General features: G+C 59.2%; 1 pseudogene; it reads left to right on the top strand.

Annotated features, from left to right (window-relative positions):
• Positions 1-19,191, top strand: part of LOC135977720 (kinesin-like protein KIF21B) — a 33,751-nt pseudogene extending 14,560 nt beyond the window's left edge.
• The last annotated feature ends 397 nt before the right edge of the window (positions 19,192-19,588 follow it).

Genomic DNA, 19,588 nt, shown 5'->3' with positions numbered 1-19,588 from the left:
TGACGGGGCAGGGCTGAGACAGGGAGTGGGGCCATTCAGGATATGGGGCAGCAGGGGAGCCCTGCAAAGCTGGGGCTGAGCCGCAGGGATGGCTGAGCAAGGCGATGGGAAATCTGGAGCAAGCGCTGTACCAACAGAGGACCGGATTCCACTCTCTATTACGCTCATTGTAAATCTGGAGTAACTGCATTGACATTAGCGGAGTCGCTCCAGATTTACACTGCTGCTGCTGCGATGTGAATCCAGCCGTCGCCTGCATCGAGAACATTCCACGTTCAGTCCTGCCCTACCTCTGCTCGACAGTGTGTTAGAGCTCTTCCGGGTGCCCGGCCGTTGGGATCAGTGCCCGGCTTGGCCCCCAGGCCCCCTCCTCTCAGAGCTCGTGTTGGGCCACTGGCCGGCCAAGGCCTGCAGGTCCCGTGAAGCCAGGAATGGGGCCGGCAGCATAGAACAGCGCAAAACCCTGCCTGGTTGGGGAGCTGTGTGCTGGGCACCCTGTGCGGAAACCAGCCACTCCACCGACTGTCTGGGGACTCCTCCCCCTGCTGAAGGCGCAGCACGTCCCCCTCTCCCAACCACATGTCCATCTGTCTGTCCATCCCTTGAGATCAGCACCTGGTGGGGTGGCAGGTTCCACCTTCCCCAGGTCGGAGGAAGTGATTGCTTCCTCCTGCATCTCTGGTTGCTGCTCAGGGCAGGTACAAATGCCACAGTGCTGCCATCGGTTACAGCAGAATAAATCCCGATTAGCCCCAGTTGCTCCAGGTTTTATACCGCTGCTGGTGAGATCAAAATCTGGCCCATGGCCTGCACTGAGAACATCCCATGTGCTGGCCCCAGGCAAGGGGGTGGGGGAGCCCTGGGTCCCCTCCCCTTCCCCCATTGCTGCCATGGGTTCTACCCCAGATCCTGGGTTCCTCTTTAGCGGCTCACGCCCGCTCAGGACTCGACTGAGGCTCGGCTTCTCTCCCGCGCAGTTTCAGATCCGGGCGCTGGAGTCTCAGAAGCGGCAGCAGGAAATCGTGCTGTGAAGGAAAACCCAGGAGGTGAGTGCCAGCCCCTGCACCTGCTGGGGTCTGGAGAGCCGCTCACGGGGCCGTGACTGGGTGGGCGCTGAGGCCTGGCTCCTGGATCGGGCCGTTGGCAGGGTAGGGCCCTGGGGCCTCTCCAGACGGAATAGTCCCCTCCGCTGTCCCAGTGGGTCGTGCTCCGCCAATGCTGGGTTGTTCCCAAGGCGCTGGCCCTGGGTGGGGTGGATTTCCCACAGAGCCTGGTGGTTTTATGGCCAGGAGTAACCAGGCAGGAGATGACAGTGATTGTGAGGGAAGAAACGCCTGCCTCCGGGGGCAGCTGATCTTCTGGGGTCAGGAAGGAGGAATTCTCTGCATGCCATGTGCGACCGTGCACAACAGGCTGTGTCCCCCTCCCTCCCTCCCTCCTTCCTGGAGCTGGGTCCTGGCAGCTGAGTTGGTCACGTGACTCGTCCAGGCTGCCTCCTGCCCCAGCACCCGTACAGCTCGCGGGACGGTGCGGTGCTTCGATCCCAGCCCCTTCCCAGCCCCTCCTGATGCATTCTGGGAAACTGCTATCCAAGGGTACTGGACCTTCACCCAGCCCAGATAGGCTCAGCTCTCTTGAAAGGTGCTCAGCTGCTCCCGGGCTCACTTTGCCACCTGAGAAGCGTTGGAGTCGCTCTGCGGCTGGGGGGCGATGCCCCCTGCGGGTGTTCCCAGGAGGCCCAGCCCTCAGGCACTGCTCTCACCCAGGTCTCTGCTCTGCGCCGCCTGGCCAAGCCCATGTCGGACCGGGTCTCTGGGAGGCTGAGTCAGAAGCCAGCCATGCTGGACTCTGGTGCGGAGGGTCCGCCAGCACCACCTCCTCGGAATCGGAGTCCGACTCTTGCTCGGTCTCCAGCATCGTGCGCCAGTGGAACCGGAAAATCGACCACTTCCTGGGAGACCCTTCGCCCTCCGTGAATGGGGCTCGGCCCGTCAGGTCAGACCAGTGCTTCCGAATCCGTGTCCCCCGCGGCCTCGTTCCCTGCTTGGCCCTCAGGCCCCGGGCTCCTGGGTGTTAGATGGGAGCGGAGTTCTGTGGGAACACGGGAAACGATCGCTCTGTCATCGTGGGCGACTCTGCCATGTGGTTTGACACGTGAGACTCTCCACATTGGCTGGAGACCTGATGTGTAAATGCCCCTCTGTCCTGAGCACTAGCGGGCGTGATGGCTGAGCGCCCGCCTGGTGGAAGCCCCCTGACCGTGTCCCATCCCACTGCAGGAAGAAGTTCCCAAAGAAGGGGATGAGCCAGACCTTCAGCAAGGCAGCCCGGCTCAAGTGGCAGTCGCTGGAGTGGCGCATCTTTGACGTTGTCATGCAGAGGATGACCATCGTCAACCTGGAGGCGGACATGGAGCGGCTGATCAAGGTGAGGTGTGGGGGGCAGTGCCCTGGTGGGGATTGGGTGGCCTGAGCATGACCGAGGGCCAGGAGTGCTGGGAGGCTGCTGGCACCTGGACAGCGCCGGCTGAGGCGTTTCCTTCCCACCCGCCCCCCAGAAACGCGAGGAGCTGGCGCTGCTGCAGGGGAAGAGGGGAAAGCTGTAGGCGGAGAGCCCGGAGGAGCAGAAGGGCCTGCAGAGCTGAACGAGGAGATCAAGGTGCTGACCGCCAACATTGACTACATCACCGACAGCATCGCCGACTGCCAGGCCACCATCATGCAGCTGGAGGAGACCAAGGTGCCGGGGGAGGGGGCCTGCGGGCGGGGGTGAGGTGCAGGGGGTCTGTATATGGGGAGTTGGTCTCACGGGAGGGGGAGCAGGGGAGATCACCCCAGGGCATTGTATGCTGTAAGGGAAAGGGGGTGCTCTGGGGGCTGGTTGATAGTTGGGGTGGGGACTGGGCGTGAGTAGGAGGCTGGCTGGCTGGACTCTTCCTCTAGGCAGTTTAAGCATAAGGGGTGCAGGAGGCAGGTTTGCAGGGTCCTCTTGCTTTCTAAGCTCCAACTATTGGGCTGAAACGTTCTGTCGTGGGTCACGCAGGGAGTCAGGGCCGAGCTGGCTCCCTGCTCTTAGCCCCCAGAGCTCGCCCCCTCCCTACAGAAATGTCACAGAGCAGCTGTTGCAGTCTGGCTGCTTTCTCTGCTTGTTTGCTGATGACGGCTGTATAAAGCCCAGTTCAGCAGGTGCCTGAGCACGCACGGGGCTGGTGCGATAGGCAGCCGTAGGCCCGTGGGTGCCAGGCTAACGGACATGGCTGTGGCTTGGCTTGGACCAGCAGAGGCCAAGAATCAGCCCTCTTCCGCTGCACGGTCTGCAAGGTCGGGGCCAGGATTTAGGAAGCCCCTTATATGTTGGTCCACCAGGGTCTCCATCGGTGCTGGATGGTTTATTTGTGGAAGGGACGGCTGCGGAGAGCATGATGTCCACCACCAGCTGCTAGGCCCAACAGCCCTGATGGGAGTTCTGCACATGCTGGAGTCAGTGGAAGCCCTGTCCGTACCATGGGACAAATGTACCCATGGTGTATCCAGTGCTGCGGGCAAGGCGTGGTCTAGCCACGCTCAATCCTGTCTGTGTGCACAGAAAAACCCATATCAGCACCAGGCTCCAGCCTGGGTCGCCGCCAGGCTCCAAACATGCTTAGAACATGGGCTTTCTCCATTCCCTGCGTATACGGCAACACAACCTCCTGTGAGAAACTGCCTCGACCCAGCCCAGTTCCACAGTGGCGTTCCTGTAGCCTAGACCGAAGCCAAGCCCAGGGGGCAGCCCGGTATTCAGAGCCAACTCCAGGTGTAGCCGTGGGAGAGGGTTGAAGATGCTGTTTGCTTTTGTAGGAAATCTCAAACCCTTTTAGTTTTTCTTTTGAAATTTCCCAGGGGGGAAAAAAAATCAGTTTCTCCTCCCCTCCGCCCCCCCCCCCCCGAGAAACTGGAATTTTTGTGGTTTTTGAAAATCAGTTTTGATGGTTTAAGGCAAAAAAATTGGGGGTCTTGGGAAAGAGTTTCCCTTTTCTGAAACCGCGAACTTGTGCTGAAAGCTGTTGTCAAACATTGAGTCTCTTTTCTGATGTCAGTTTTTTGTAAAGGGAGGGTGGGATTTTGACCAGAAAGGAAATTTGTGTTTAATCAAATATTTCCACAGAGAAACAATAGCCTAATAATGAGGCACCTGGCACCTGTCGGGTGTCTGTGCTGCAAGGCAAACCCCACAGCACAAGTCTCAGAGCCTGGATCCATTGCCTTGGCTCGCAGGGCTACGGGGCTAAAACGAAGAGTGTAGACATTCACACAAGGGCTGGAGCCTGGGCTCTGGAGGGTCTTGGAGCCCATGAGCAGGAATGTCTACACTGCTACTTTTAGCCCCGTAGTGCAAGCCCAAATCCTTTGGCCAGAGGCTCGCTGCTGTGGGTTTTTCTTTGCTGTGTGGATGCACCGTTAATGACATGGGGGGGTCTGACCCAGGTTCAGCACAGTGTAGCTCTCTGCTCCCCTCCTAGCAGCTGGAGGTCATAAACAGGTTTTTAGTATATGTCTACGCTTAATCTGCTACAGCTGCAAGGCTTTAGATGTAGATGTTCCCTGTCGGAGTAGGTAATCCACCTCCCAAGGAGGTGGCTGTTTAGTTCGGTCGGCAGAGCTACACTCTCTGGGATGCGGGGGGCAGGATTTTCACACCCTGGAGAGACATAGCTATGCTGGTATAAGTTCCCAGTGTAAACCTGCCCTTGGTCTGCTCTGGTCACCTGGCTAGGAAGCTCCTCTTCTTTAAATCCGCAGGTGTGTGGTTCAGTCCCCATAGATGGCCCAATCAGGGGCCTGGTTCCAGGCACACGTCCAGTGTGAGTGCTCATGCACAGTATTGGCATGCAAGTCGTCTTCCCTGCCGCCTGCTCGCAGAGCACCTGCGTCCCTGCCGGCGTCAGCCAGTCAAGGAACCCCTCCCAGTTCCGTGGTGCTGGTGTCTCTGCTGGCCCTCTGCTTTCTGCCCTTCACCGCCCTCAGCGCCGTTCTAATTCCCCTCCCTTGGGGTCTCTCTTGCACCGTAGGAGGAGCTGGACTCCACCGACACCTCCGTGATGATCAGCTCCTGCTCCTTGGCCGAGGCGCGCCTCCTGCTGGACAACTTCCTCAAGGCATCCATCGATAAGGTCAGGCAAAGGGCCTTCAAGTGGGGGTGCAGCTCTGTGGGGTGGGTCGCAGAACATGGGATCCCAGGAGGCCCCCTGTTAGTGTGGGATCACAATTGCTGCAGGTCAGGTTTGGAGCCAGGGCTATTTGGCTGCGCCTGGGGCATCCTTTGTGCGTGGGTGAGGGAGACTGAGAGGCCTGCCTGGCCTGTGTGCTGCTGGACCCAGAGAGGGGAATGGGTTTGTGACGTTATTGATATCCTCTGGGACAATATAGATCATTGTTGCAACCAAGGTCCTGTAGTGGCACCCAGATCTTGTATAAAGGGGGTCAAATGGGGTGTCTAAGACAAGGTTATGGTTTACTGGTTATAATTATGCTGTCTATATGTGTGTATCAATTTTGTAGTTGAAGTTATGAATATTGGCTCTATACTGTCTGTATTTCAAACTTCTGCTATGCTGCTGGGTGACATCCCAGACAAAATGGTGTTAGCTCTGCCTAGCCTGCTTGATGGCCCATTAAGGACCATCAGCTATACAATGGACCCATTGAGAGAAGGCAGATACACCTTGTAACTCAGCAAAGTATGCAGGGACTGGCCCATGTGACTCCAGACTCCATTTTGCTGTAATTTTCCACAGTAAGAACAAAGGTGTTCTTACACCTGGAAAAGACTATATAAGGCTAGGGTTACCATTCGTCCGGATTTACCCAGACATGTCCTCCTTTTTGTGCTAAAAATAGCGTCCGGGGGGAATTTGTAAATCACTCAAAATGTCCGGGATTTCCCCCCTCCCCCGGCAGAGCAGAGCGAGCGGCTGGGAGGGCTGCAGGAAAGTCACGGGCTGTACTCCGGAGCAGCTGTAGAGGAGCTCCTCCCCCCCTCCCTGCATTCTGAGCTGGCAGCTCCTCCTCCCCGGCAGCCCCGCGCCCCGGTCCGGCAGCACTGTGCAGGGCCAGGGACCGGGTTGTGTGTTGTGCTGGGGAGCGCAGCCACGTGTCCGGCTCGCACAGAGCCCAACACCCTGTTCTGAGCAGCAGGGTAAGGGGGCCAGGGGGCAGGAGAAGGGGCAGGGAGGTTCTGGAGGGGACAGTCAAGAAACGGGGGAGGGTCGAGAGTTCAGGGGGGGGCTTTTTGGGGGGAGTGGAGAAAGTTTTGGGCAGTCAGGGTACAGGTAGGGTCCTGAGGGGCAGTTGGGGGGGGTCTTAGGAGGGGGCAGTTAGGGGACAAGGAACAGGGAGTCTTAGGTAGGGGGTGGGGTTCTGGAGGGCAGTTAGGAGCAGGGGTCCCAGGAGGGGGCAGTCAGGGGACAAGGAGTGGGGGGCTGGGAGTTCTGGGGGGGAGCTGTCAGGGGGCAGGAGTGGGGAGAGGGATCGGAGCAGTCAGGGGACAGGGAGCAGAGGGGTTTAGATGGGTTGGGAGTTCTGGGGGGGGGGCTGTCAGGGGGTGGGGAGTGGTTGGATGGGGCGTGGGAGTCCCAGGGGTCTGTCTGGGGGTGGGGGTGTGGATAAGGGTTGGGGCAGTCAGGGGACAAGAGGCAGGGAGGCTTAGATAGGGGGTGGAGTCCTGGGGGGCAGTTAGGGGCAGGGGTCCCAGGAGGGGGCAGTCAGGGGACAAGGAACGGGGGGAGGGTTGGGGGTTCTGGGGGGGCGGGAAGTGGGAGGGGCTAGGGCGGGGCTCCTCCCGTCCTCTTTTTTGCTTGCTGAAATATGGTAACCCTATATAAGGCGGATGCCTCATCTCCATCTGGTCTTCAATCCTGCTTCATACCTCTGGAGGAACTTTGCTACAAGCTGAAGCTTTGAACAAAGGACTGAGGACCCATCCCAGCGGGGGATGTATTCCAGAGACTTGATTTGAACCTGCAGTTTATTCTATTGCTGCTGCAAGCCTGAACCAAGAACTTTGCCATTACTGTATGTAATTGATTCCATTTAACCAATTCTAACTCTCCTCTCTATCTTTTTCCTTTTATGAATAAACCTTTAGATTCTAAAGGATTGGCAACAGCGTGATTTGTGAGAAAGATCTGATTTGTATATTGACCTGGGTCTGGGGCTTGGTTCTTTGGGATCAGGAGAACCTTTTTTCTTTTACTGCGGTATTGCTTTTCATAACCATTTGTCCCCATAACGAGTGGCACTGGTGGTAATACTGGGAAATTGGAGTGTCTAAGGAGACCGCTTGTGAGACTTGCGGTTAGCCAGTGGGGTGAGATCGAAGTCCTCCTAGTCTGGCTGGTTTGGTTTGCCTTAGAGGTGGAAAAAACCCCAGCCTTGGGCTGTAACTGCCCTATTTGAGCAATTTGTCCTGAGTTGGCACTCTCAGTTGGGTTCCGCCAGAACCGCATTGTCACAGGGGTACAAGCAGCAGCTGAGTGAGGCTGGTGTGGAACCTGCATCTGTGCCCAGGGACAGGGACTGAAGCCAGGAGCTGATTCCCCGTCCCACCCACTGGCCCGTCCTGTGTGCTGGACGGAAGGTAACCTCCTGCTCCCGCCAAACAGGGGCTGCAGGTGGCTCAGAAAGAAGCCCAGATTCGCCTGCTGGAAGGGCGCCTGAGACAAACGGATGTGACCGGCTCCTCCCAGAACCATGTGATCCTGGATGCCCTGCGGGAGAAAGCGGAGTCCCACCCCGAGCTGCAGGCGCTCATCCACAACGTGCAGCAAGGTGGGTGCTGGGCTTTTCCCTCCTGGGGACCCCCGTGAGTACTGGGCATTGGCTGGCAAAGCAGCCGGCAGCGCTGATGTGGGGCCTGGGGCTGGCAGCAGCTGGGAAGGCTTGGGGTGTTTCCCTGCCCCTACAGATGGCACGTCTGCCCATTGGGACAGATGGAGCCCACCCCAGGGCTCTTGGCATTGCTCTGACCCTGTGTGCAGGAGTGATAGGCCCGCTTCATCCAGACGTATCAGCCCACATGGTCACAGCCTGTCCAGCCGTGAGGATGCACTGATGGCGCTTTGGTGGCAAAGAGTTAATGATAGCAGTGGTCTGGGGGGGTCCCAAGGACGTAAAGGGCCACACGCTGATTGGCAACCGCCTGCTGGCTGGCTCTGATCGGACCAGCCCAGTGCGGTGCCCTCCCACCCTCTGTCGCGTTGACGCACCCTTGTCGGCCGTTCCTTGTGCAGAGAACGTCCTACGCCAGCACGGACGAGGAGATCTGGGAGTTCAGCCTGGCCTCGGAGGGGAGGTAAGCGCACCAGGGAGCGTGCAGTGTCCCAGCCTCGTGCGCCCCTGAGCGGCGGGATCTATGGAGGGAGGGGGGCGCATCTCTGTGGCACTCATTGGCAAGGTAGACCCGTTAGAGCTTGGCAGCTAAATTCTCCAGGTTCTGTCTGCACCGAGCATGCTCCAGCCCCTCGGAGCTCCTACGTGTGACCCGACGGTGCACAGGCTACTCACACGCGATGACTGGCCGTGCTCAAACCCAGGCGTGCAGGGGCTGTACAGAACTGTCCCAGTAATCGTTCCTCTTGAGGGCCAGGGGCAAGACGGAGCTGGGAGAGAAGAGGGCCCCGAAAGGGACCGGGGGATGGGCTGTACCTCGGGGAATGGGAGGAGGAACCGTAGCCGGGCTGGTGATAGGGTGTTATGGGGTGGGGGTGATGGGCAGTGGTTTCTTCCTTTAGCTTTAAGTTAAGCCTTAAAGGGGATCGGCCATTTAACCCTTTGTTTCCTACAGCTTCTCCCAGCCTTTCACCATGAAGGGCTCGGCCAGCCAGGACGACTTCAAGTTCAAGGTCAGTTCACAGCCACAGACAGGGCCATTTAACATCCAGATGTGGGGTCTTTGGTCCATTGTACCCCCTCTCCCTTTGTGCTCACGGCTGGGCGGTGGCCCTTGGCGGGAGTCTTCTCTATGGGAGGAATGTCTTGAGTCTGGAACTGAAATAGCCCGGGGTCTGGTCTCCTGGTGACAGCCGTGCCTGGCGTGTTACTTTGGCCCTATAAATGGCTCCTTGAGTCGTAGAGCCCACTTTAAACCCCCAAATGCCACATCATTGAGCTGTACTGGTCTTCCCTGAATCCAGGCAAGGTGCCCTGGTGCTGTCTAGCCCTCCTCTGGGAGCAAATAAAACCCATGTGACACCCTGGTGCTGTGCGCCCTTCCCAGAGGCTAATTGACTGGACCAGTCCCTCCATGTGCCGAATCTTCCTGGGAGAGCTGCTCCGGCACTCTGGGCCATACACGTTTCAGCCTTGCTCAGGGGGTACTTCCTGTTGCCCTCATTAATGAGCTCATGAAACGTTAATGCTGGCAACCGGGGCCCAACTGAAAGGTTTCTGTAGATCTGCCACTGCTGGGTGCTTGGCCCCAGAGGCTTCTTGGAACTGAATGGCCCAGGGGCGCCAGCGTCTCAGACTCACTCCACGTGCTACCCTCGGGGCAGTGAACTCCTCGGCTCTCAGCCCACCCCTCCCTGAGCCACGCTATAGGGGGAACCCAAGCTGTCAGGCCAGATGAAGGCTGTGTCGGCCGAGTGCCTGGGACCCACGCTGGACATCTCCACCAAGAACATCACCAAGTCCTTGGTGTCCCTCATGGAGATCAAGGAAGACGGGATCGGCTTTTCCATCCGGGATTCCTACTACAAGGATAAGGTCTCCCGCACCATCAGCCTGCCCACCCGCGGCAGCACCTTGTAAGCCCTGGCAAGCATGGGCCCCACGTGCTTACAGGCCCTTGGGGGAAGAGGTGGGCTGGGCCATCGTATTCTGCCCTTGGAGCCTTGAGTCTGGACTCCTCTCAGTCGAGCCAGCCTGTCCCAGCATGCAGTGGTGGGGCCAGCTTGCTCTGCCATCTTGGATTGCCAGTGTCCACAAACTGCCCGTCGGGGGGACGGGGCCTGGGGAAGGCGGGCACAAACCGGGTTCTGCTGTCGGACAGAGTTGGGCGTCCAGTCTCCACAGCCCTCTTATCGAAGGCACGGAGCTGCCTTCTCCAGCAGCAGTCTCGGTGATGAAGCCAACAGGACCTGCGCTCACAGCGCAAACCCTTAGCCGGGGCCGCTGGCCTGGCCTTGGGCCCTGCCGGGGCCTGATCCAGCCCGCTGGACCCCTGGCTCGGGAGGTGGATCTGTGCGCTGCCCCAGGGCTCTCGGCTCGCTTGCTCTGGAGTAGGCCTGTTCAGTGCTGAAGGGCCCTGGCCCCAAGGAGGGGCGATTGCTGATCTGGTCTTGCTCTGTTCTAGCCCTAGGCAGTCCCGTGGCTCGGACACCTCGCCTCTGACCCAGAGGAAATCCTATGACCGGGGGCAGCCTGCCAGGTGAGTGGGGAGAGGCTGGAGAGCACATGGGCCTAGCTCCCCATCGGGGACCGGCCTGTGCACTCGGCTTTGCCCAGGCACGACGCTGAGTGCTGGATCCAGCTGTGCCATAGAATCATAGAATATCAGGGTTGGAAAGGACCTCAGGAGGTCGTCTAGTCCAACCCCCTGCTCAAAGCAGCACCAATCCCCAACTAAAGCATCCCAGCCAGGGCTTTGTCAAGCCGGACCTTAAAAACCCCTAAGGAAGGAGATTCCACCACCTCCCTAGGGAACCCATTCCAGTGCTTCACCACCCTCCTAGTGAAATCGTTTTTCCTAATATCCAACCTAGACCTCCCTCACTGCAACTTGAGACCATTACTCCTCATTCTGTCATTTGCCAAGCTCCATTCTCTTTGGAACCCCCCTTCAGGTAGTTGAAGGCTGCTATCAAATCCCCCCATACTCTTCTCTTCTGCAGACTAAACAAGCCCAGTTCCCTTAGCCTCTCCTCATAAGTCATGTACCCCAGCTCCCTAATCATTTTTATTGCCCTCTGCTGGACTCTCTCCAATATGTCCACATTCTTTCTGTAGCGGGGGGCCCAAAACTGGATGCAATACTCCAGATGTGACTCACCAGTGCCGAATAGAGGGGAATAATCACTTCACCATGGGCTGGCACTGCAGGCCTCCCTGTGCTGAGTGGAGGTGCGGGACAGGGGGTAGATCCCCGGACCAGGCTTGTGATCATGGGTCTCTTTCTGAACACCCTGGCTCAGGACTTCGGACGTTGGCTTCACGCCTCCCTCGTCCCCTCCCACCAGGCCGCGCAATGACCGCAACGTCTTCTCCCGCCTCACCAGCAACCAGAACCAGGGCTCCGCGCTGGACAAGTAAGAGCCTCGCGGGGCAAGGAGCGGGTAGGGGGGTGAAGCTCCAGGGAGCCCAGCCCCAAGAGCAGTGAATGGCAGACGGTGACTCCCATGGCTGTCCCCAGGTACCGTCCCCGCTCTGCCTCGGGCCCGGCAGTCCCAGCTGGAGTCAGCCCCAGGCTCCTGCCGGGCTCATGAAGCGACCAGGGTGAAGGCAGAGAGCTGCGATACCGGTGCAGTAGAACTTCACATGGGGCAGCATCTCCCTGGGCAGGGGCCCTATGCCAGACCTGTCTATAACCCCATTGATATGGAGGGGGGGTCTTTGGTCCCCCTCTACTGGCTGGACCTTGTCTCGGGGCTGCCCCTGAGCTGCCAAGCCTGGGCCTTTAGCTCAGGCAGAAGCAGCTGCTGTTGAGAGCCTGGGGTGGCAGATGCCCTCCCTGTAGATGATCCAGCTGGAGGCTCGTCGTAACATTGCACTGCTAGAGCCCTCAGAACAGGCCTGAAGCGGTGCCCTGGCCTTTAGCGTTGTGTGCGCACACGTAGCAGTGCCTGGTCCCCCGCTGGGCCCGTGGGGATCCCCTGGGGGGCTGGGGCTGTCACAAGCCCCACTAGCGGCCCTGGGCTCTTTAGCTCCTGCTGGTAGCTCTGGAGGGCCCTGGTTCAGGCCCCAGTGTGTTGGCCAAGATGGCGGTTGTCACACTGGCTGCTGGCAGAGGAGAATTTCACCCGCAGGGACGCTGCTGGGTGGGTTTGGCTGCAGTTATAAAGCGGGTGAGGTGGGTCCAGGGGGCTCTAGCTGAGGACACTAAGCCGCCATCCCGTCCCCAGCGAAGCGTGGGGCTCGTCGGCGCTGGGCTTGGCAGGGGTCCCCAGGCGGTGGGGAAGCCATTTCCCAGTCAGCCCTACCCCGGTTCTGTGTGGCACTGGCTGTGCCATCGCACCTGCCCCTTCTGGGCCCTGCTCCCTCTCCCACTGTGCTCTGTGGGGAGATTCTGGCTGCTCACAGGTCCCGGTCCCCCTCAGGAGGTGACCTGGCTGCTCTGGGTGGGGTGAGCTTTCTGCCAGGGGCCCGTAGGTGCTCCGATTGCTCCTGGTGCCAGGAGCTGTGACCCTTCGGAGGTGGGGTGGGGGTGCTCTCCAGTGTCAGCCTTTGGTTTCTACGGAGGAACGAGCCCACCTTAGGACTGCCTTTGACCGTCACGGGCCAGCCCCTGCACGGGTGCAAATTGGCCTAGCTGCCGTGGGGGCAGCAGAGCGGCTTTGATTTACAGCTCCCGAGGACCTGGCCCTATGGGAGCTGGTAGCAACCACCTCCCATCTGCCTCCCTGCAGAATCCCAGTTTGGCGGCGATGTTCTAACCTGGGGGAGCCCATGGCGCTGCCTGCAGCTCAGGACCAGCCCCTGGTCCCCATCCCGCCTGCTATCAGACCGCACGATAGCGCAGAGCCGGACCGTGTCAGAACGCCCCAGCCGTACCCCAAAACCCGGAGTGCGGAACCTGAGGGGCTAGGTTGGATGGCTGGTGGCAGTGATGAGACGGGGGGTTCCATGGGAAGATTAAATGAAGACTGGATGCAGGAATCCCCGGGCGAGGCCTCAGGCGTGCACTGTACTGGTCAGACTGGGTGATTGTAACAGTCCCTTCTGGCTGAATGACTCCAGTCCAGCCTGAAAGATCTTGTGTCCGAGCCACGTGTCCCTTCCTGCTCCTCTGCCCCTTTCCTCTCTGGTTTTCTGTGTCCGCTCCTCCCTCTCTACCCCGCTAGCTTGGATGCAATAACAACACTCCACTCTCTGACTCCGCTGCTGCCTCTCTCATCCGGGATTTTTTCTCCCGTAATCCTGCTAATTTTCTGTCCCTAGGTCTGACGACAGCGATTCCTCGGTCTCGGAGGTGTTGAGGTACATACAACTTTCTATTGATTAGAACTCTCCTGCTTCTCGCATTTCCCTCCCCCTGCCCTGCATGCTGAATCCGTGCTGGCCAAACTCTGGGCCTTGCTTCTTTGCTAAATCTATTGGGACTCTGTCCTGGTGCTGCTCTTGCTCGCTGTGTGTCCCTCTTTCCTTCTCTCTGCTTCCCCGCATGGCCCTTGCATGCCATGTCCGGCTGTGGAAGTCCCTTTCTGCCTCTGGTCTCCAGTGCCTTAAGGTCTGAGCCATCGTCTTGAAATGCAGTGCTGGTGGTTTAAGCGGATAGCATACGGTGCTTTCACTGAATGGGGGCAGCTGCATGCTCTATTCTGCCTCGAGGGCAGGGCGGGTAGTGATGCTATCTTGTGCTGTGTCTGGCCTAGCTGCAAGAGGCAGGGCAGGCCAGCTGTTGGAGCGGGTGGATGCTTGGAGGGTCCAGGCTATGATGTGTGTGTGTGTGTGTCTTCTCTCGCACCTTCAGTTCAGACATCTCCAAGCACTTGACAAACGTGGCTTCAGCCTCCCAGCACCCATGGCGAGGCTGGTCAGGATTGTTATCCCTGTCTTGTGCCTCGGTTTCCCCATCTGCAAAGAGTAAACACCTGGGGTGCAGCCTCTTGGCACCGAGGATCCTGTGGCTGCTGCTGAGGCCTGTGCAGCCTCCCAGATATATTAGAGCAGCCTTGGGGTTGCTCTAACTCACTGCAACCTCCCAAAGGGCTGCTTGCCGGCTATGCCACAACCCAGAGTTCCCCTAATGGGGTGTGCTAAGGCCCTGGCTCTGCCCCCAGCATGCCTGGGTTTGCAACACGAGCCACATAGAACCAATTACGCTAGCCCAAGGCAGTGTCTGTGCCAGGACAACTCTCCTTCCCCCATTCCCTGCACATCAAAAGGGCCAGGCTGGCAGAGGAGCATCTCCCCACTGGCCTTTGGGTGCCTATTTGAGTCACCGTGGGCCTGACTCTGACACCCTGAGCACCATCAGCTGGAGTAGTGGGTGCTCAGCGCCCCTCAAAAAATCCATTCCAACCATGCCACAAATGTGCCGTGTGACCCTGGGCTAGCCCTTTCCCCTCCCTTTGCCTCAGTGTCCCCACCTGTAATCCAACCCTGCTGGGAGGAGGGGAGGTGCTTAGAGATTCTGGCTGGGAAGCTGCTTTGGGGCTATCAACCCTCTCCATGATGGGCTCTTCCACCTGGGCTCTTTCCTCAGGGGTGTCGATTCTCATGTGCTCAGCACTCTAGAACCTCCCTCTGAACTCTGCTCACAGCCCCATTGGCTGTTGCTGGGGCAAAGCCTAGAACTGGTTTGAGACAGGATTGTCTCCTGGCCAGGGAGCCAGGATTCCTGGGTTCTCTCCCTGTTCTCGGGGGATTGAGAACTCCTGGGCTCCGTTCCCAGCTCTGCCATTGATTCGATTGTGATCTGTTAAAAATCCCTTCCCCATCTGCCAAAACAGGGTGAAGCTCATTGCAAAACTGGAGTGGGTCAGATGGAGAGAGGGCGCTTCCCCCCCGCTGGCCACAGGGTGGTGCTCTTATGCCCCACATAGCGCGGCTGGAGCAGGGCCCCAGTTTGTTCAAGCCTGGAGGTTCTGGGGGTTGGGTCCGGAGCCAGCCTGTCCCTGCTAGTCTCTGACTCCACAGGGGATGGGGCAGCGTGTGCCATGCAGCACCCTGGACTCTGTTGGCTTTGGGATCTTGCCTGGATGGGGCACAGGGGCCACCCACAGCTCTCACGGCGGGAGGGGGGTAGCTCATCTGTGCCAGCAGCGAGATGGCCAGGGGGTGAAGCCCGTTTCCTTTCCAAGCCCCTGCCCCAAGCCAAGGCAGGGTCTGCACAAGTCCCTGAGCCCTTAGCACCAACGGGGTGTGACCTGCCCCCGGGGGGCCTGTCTGGGGAGCAGGCTGCCCAGCAGCTTCTGTCTGTGGTTTGCTTTGCTCCGGAGCCCCGCTAGCAGGCCCTGGCAGCCTGGTGGGGCGGGATCTGGCTTCGTCCTGGGTCACCCAGCCAGCGCCCTCCTGCTGACACCCTTGCTCTCTCTCTCCCACGGAAAGGGCCTCATTAACCCCGTGGGCGGTGCCAGGAGCGCCCGGACGGCCCTGCTGCAGTGCATCTCCGTGGCGGAAGGACACTCCAAGCCCGTTCTCTGCGTGGACGCCACCGACGAGCTGCTCTTCTCCGGATCCAAAGGTGCGCGCCTCAGGGGCGGGCCGGCTGCTGAGCTCTGGGTGTGATCATTGGGGAGTGAGCCTGTTACCCAGGGGAGGGGCTGAGCCACCCCAAACTGCGGGGGCAGGACAGGAGCCTCTTGCTCAGACGGCACCGGCCTGCCTGAAAGCCACAACGGGCCGGTGCAGTTCTGGGTCCCCCCAGCAGAGGGCAGCAATGCTGCACGAGTCATTAGGCTGAACAGCTGTGTGGTGACATCCCTGAAGCGAGTTGTTGGGGTCTCTGCCCGGTTCCTAGTGGCTGGATGTTCACCTCGCACCTGGCACTAATAGACGCTCCCCCCGTTGGCAGTTCTGGCAGAGGTGCCAGAGGCTGGATGGGCCACAGGGACTGAGCTCCCCTGGGGCACTCGTGGGAGCAGGGGGAGGCGGGGGGGAGGGAGCCATGGGGATCCTTTGCTGAGGACAGGAAGGGTCCCGCAGTGTCATGTGCTCCTGCCTCCTCCCGCAGACCGGAGCTGCAAAATGTGGAACCTGGTGACGGGCCAGGATATCGCCTCGCTAAAGGGCCACCCCAATAATGTGGTGTCCATCAAGTACTGCAGCCACTCAGGGTTGGTCTTCACTGTCTCCACCTCCTACATCAAGGTGTGGGATATCCGGGATTCGGCCAAGTGCATCCGCACCCTCACGTAAGTACCTGACGCACCGAGGCTGCCCTGTGGGCCTGGCCAAGCTCGACGCGCTGCCCTGCCAGCGTTCTGCACTCAGGGCAGCATTTCAAAGGCCAAGTGGCCGGGCTGGTCTGCAGGGCTGAGTCTAGGAATGCTGCAATGCTGGTCGTTCTAGCCTGGCCTGGCTCGTGGAGGTTCCGTGGCTTGGTGCTCTGCTCTCAGGGAAGTTGCTCCTCTCGTCTGTTTCGGGGGGCACCGTGCACCCTACAGTTGCTTTGATCAGGGACGGGTAATGACCCATCTGCAGCTGCCAGCGCCGTTTCCAGACCCCAGCGAAACAGCCCCTCTCTCTGGTGCCCAGCCACAGACTGAGACTTCTCTTTTAGGCTTCCCCAATCTGACTGGCGGGAACAGGAGCGGCGCCAGGGTTTTTGGCGCCCTAGACGGGAGTCCTTCTGTGCTCCCGGTCGTTGTCGGCAATTCAGCGGTGGGGGGGTCCTTCTGTGCTCCCGGTCGTCGGCAGCAATTCAGCGGTGGGGGGGGTCCTTCTGTGCTCCCGGTCTTCGGGTCACTTCGGCGGCGGGTCCTGGAGCAAGTGAAGGACCCACTGCAGAATTGCCGCCGAACACCCGGAGCGCGGAAGGACCCCCCGCCGCCGAATTGCCGCCCCTCCCCCCCCCCCAATCCTGGTGCGGTCGCCTAAATGGAAGCGCCAGCCCTGGGCGGGAACATGCCTGGGCTGCCTGTCAACATCAACTCCAGGCCAGGGGTGGGGTTTGTGTCGCTCCGCCCTGGGCGTGGAGCTGGCATGCCTGCTGGTACGGGTCTGGCTGGCTGCGCGGCAAGGCACCTCCCTTGGGTGCCGCAAGCTGCTGCCTGGGTCACCCTTGCTGTGCCGTTGCTCCCGGCTTGAGGGGACGTGGGACTGAGCGGGGGGGTCTCATCCTGGCACCACTGGCACTGCATATGGCCAGGAAGTGGCGTTGCTTCCCCCTATAGATGGCTGGGGACAGACGCCTTCTAATCAGTCCACAACGGGCTAGATCTTCCATTCCACATTGTGTAAATTGCCCCCTCCCTCCCCCGAGGGTCTCTGCCTTGAGGCTCACCTGTTTGTCTCTTTGGCTTAGCTCTTCAGGTCAGGTGATCTCTGGGGACGCCTGTGCTGGGACCACCACCCGCACCATCGCCAGCGTGCAGGGCGAGCACCAGATCAACCAGATCGCACTCAACCCCACCGGCACCATGCTCTACGCTGCCGCCGGGAACTCTGTCCGCATCTGGGAGCTCAACAGGTCCGGGCGGGGCTAACTCGGGCCCCCAGGCAAGGGCAGCTCTTGTGGGGAGGCAGACGGGTGCTGCGTAGGCAGAGGGAGCAGTCGTTCTGGGCTGAGCGGGGGCCCGCTCCCTCCCGGCTGGAAGCTGTGTTATTGAGGCAGGGGCGGATTTGGACTGGCACCGGGGGAAGCTGCAGTGGCACAAACCCCAGCGTGGAGCAGCTTAGCTTGTTTGTCTTGGGCTTTGCACTACATCAGAATGATCTGGACAAATTGGAGAAATGGGCTGAGGTAAACAGGATGAAGTTTAACAAAGACAAATGCAAAGTGCTCCACTTAGGAAGGAAAAATCAGTTTCACACATACAGAATGGGAAGAGACTGTCTAGGAAGGAGTACGGCAGAAAGGGATCTAGGGGTTATAGTGGACCACAAGCTAAATATGAGTCAACAGTGTGATGCTGTTGCAAAAAAAGCAAACATGATTCTGGGATGTATTAACAGGTGTGTTGTGAGCAAGACACGAGAAGTCATTCTTCCGCTCTACTCTGCTCTGGTTAGGCCTCAGCTGGAGTATTGTGTCCAGTTTTGGGCACCGCATTTTAAAAAAGATGTGGAGAAATTGGAAAGGGTCCAGAGAAGAGCAACAAGAATGATTAAAGGTCTTGAGAACATGACCTATGAAGGAAGGCTGAAAGAATTGGGATTGTTTAGTTTGGAAAAGAGAAGACTGAGAGGGGACATGATAGCAGTTTTCAGGTATTTAAAAGGGTGTCATAAGGAGGAGGGAGAAAACTTGTTCACCTTAGCCTCTAAGGATAGAACCAGAAGCAATGGGTTTAAACTGTAGCAAGGGAGGTCTAGGTTGGACATTAGGAAAAAGTTCCTAACGGTCAGGGTGGTTAAACACTGGAATAAATTGCCTAGGGAGGTTGTGGAATCTCCATCTCTGGAGATATTTAAGAGTAGGTTAGATAAATGTCTATCAGGGATGGTCTAGACAGTATTTGGTCCTGCCATGCGGGCAGGGGACTGGACTCGATGACCTCTCGAGGTCCCTTCCAGTCCTAGAATCTATGAATCAGCCCCAGCAGCTGCTGATCACGCCCAAGGGTGGCTGAAAGTAGGACCCAGTGCTCCTCTCCCAGCTGCAGCCCTTAGGGCAGGGGGTGGGGAACCTTTTCTCTGTCACTGGCCATTGACCCACAGGAAAAATCAATCACGGGCCACTTACCTGCCAGGGGGGCGTGGAGGCTTGGGGCTTCCCCTGCAGCGGGTGGTGGGAGAGGGCGCCACGGGCCAGATGAAATTAACTAACGGGCTGGATCCAGCCTGCGGGCCGTAGCTTTCCCCGCCCCTGCCTTAGGAGATCGGTGGACAAGCCGGTCACCCCCTGACACCGCATCTGAGCCCAGCTCCCTGCCCCTAGCCCAAGGCCACAGTCACGGCCCATGGTGCTGAGAGATGTGGTATCCCCGAAATTGCTCCGTGCTCTGCACCCCGGAGCCCGAGGTCCCCACTTCTGCTTGGGATGGTGGAGAGGGGCCTGGGGCTGGGAGGGTCCCTGCTGGGAGCCTTGGAGACTGGGCCAGCGAAGGGCCTGCAGGAACGAGCGCCTCCTGCTGAGCGCACCCCGGGCTCCTGCTTGTAGGTTGCAGCCTATCGGGAAGCTGACCGGCCACATCGGGCCTGTGATGTGTCTCACTGTGAACCAGACTGCGAGCAACCATGACCTGGTCGTCACCGGCTCCAAGGATCACTACGTCAAGGTACCCTGGGACCCTCCCTCCCTCCCGCTCACAGGCAGCACGAGGGGCCTTTGAGCCCAGGAACCGCTGCTTGTGCCAGCCCTCCCCACCCCCATGCATAGCCGCTCTCCCGTAGGTGCCAGCTATAGCGGCTCGCTGCCCACCAAAGGCCTGGCGAGGAGGGGACATACTGGGTGGTGGTGTCCAGAGCGCCCAGCATCGGCCTAACTCTGCTCCCATGGGGGGCGGGAAGGAGCCGTTCTGTTGATCTCAGCGGGCGCAAAGGGAGGCCAGTACTGAGCACATTTGCAAATGCCACCAGGGTCTGAGAAATGCTATGAGCCCCCCAGCGCTCGTGGCCTGAAGGACCTGGTGGCTTTGCAGCTGGCCAGCGTTCCTGTCCCCACACCTGCCAGGTGTGTCTGTGGGTCACGGGGAGCAGGGTCTGTGCACTGCCCCTAAGAGCGTCCTGGAACCCAGATCTGGGAAATGATGGAGGAGCTGCCATGTCTCAAAGTGCTGGGCAGCTTG

Source organism: Chrysemys picta, unplaced genomic scaffold (assembly GCF_011386835.1).
Source record: "Chrysemys picta bellii isolate R12L10 unplaced genomic scaffold, ASM1138683v2 scaf19, whole genome shotgun sequence".
In the NCBI taxonomy this organism is placed as follows: Eukaryota; Metazoa; Chordata; order Testudines; family Emydidae; genus Chrysemys; species Chrysemys picta.
Note: the sequence above shows the minus strand (reverse complement) of the source record. Positions and strands in the feature narration are given on the sequence as shown.